Here is a 659-nt window from a genome sequence, read left to right on the forward strand (position 1 = left end):
GGGGGGGAAGGGAAGGGGGGCCGCGGGCGGGGAGCCAGCACGGCACTGCGCAGCGCGGCCCGCCTCGCCGCGGGGGGCGGCCACCCGGCGGCAACACCTGCCCCGGCGGCTGCCGCTCCCCCGCGGAGCTGCCGTCATCGCCCGCCCAGGCGCTGCGAGCCGGCGGGGGCTGCGGGAGGATGATGGAGGAGCCGCGCGTCGCCTCCAATTAGGATCAACGCACCCGCCTCCCCCGCGCCGCCGCAACGGCGGGGCCGCAGCGCCCCCTGCCGCCACCCGGCGCCCGCCCGCCCGCGGCGCTCCCGGCCCCCACCGCCCCGCCCCGGAGCCCCGCGGCACGGAGAGCGCCGCAGCGCCGACCCCAGCGGGAAGGATCGGCTTGAAAGGATCCCGCTTCACTAAGGCTCCTCTATACCCTTGGGTCGGAATGCCGGGCTCCATACGGCATCCGCTCTGAGATGGTGTCAAAGCGAAGGATGCTGTCTTTCTGGAAAACACCACATCCCTCCCTCACACCTTTTACTACTTTTTGGCAGCTGTTTTAGAGCTCACAGTGCGTTTTGTTTTTTTTTTTTAGCCTGTCAGCAGGGTTGAGTGTAGGTTCTGACTGCAGAATTACTGTTTGTGGATGAAACACAGAGCTTCCTTGTGCACCTGCT

The sequence above is a fragment of the Excalfactoria chinensis genome, chromosome 4, assembly GCF_039878825.1.
Source record: "Excalfactoria chinensis isolate bCotChi1 chromosome 4, bCotChi1.hap2, whole genome shotgun sequence".
Taxonomy (NCBI): Eukaryota; Metazoa; Chordata; class Aves; order Galliformes; family Phasianidae; genus Excalfactoria; species Excalfactoria chinensis.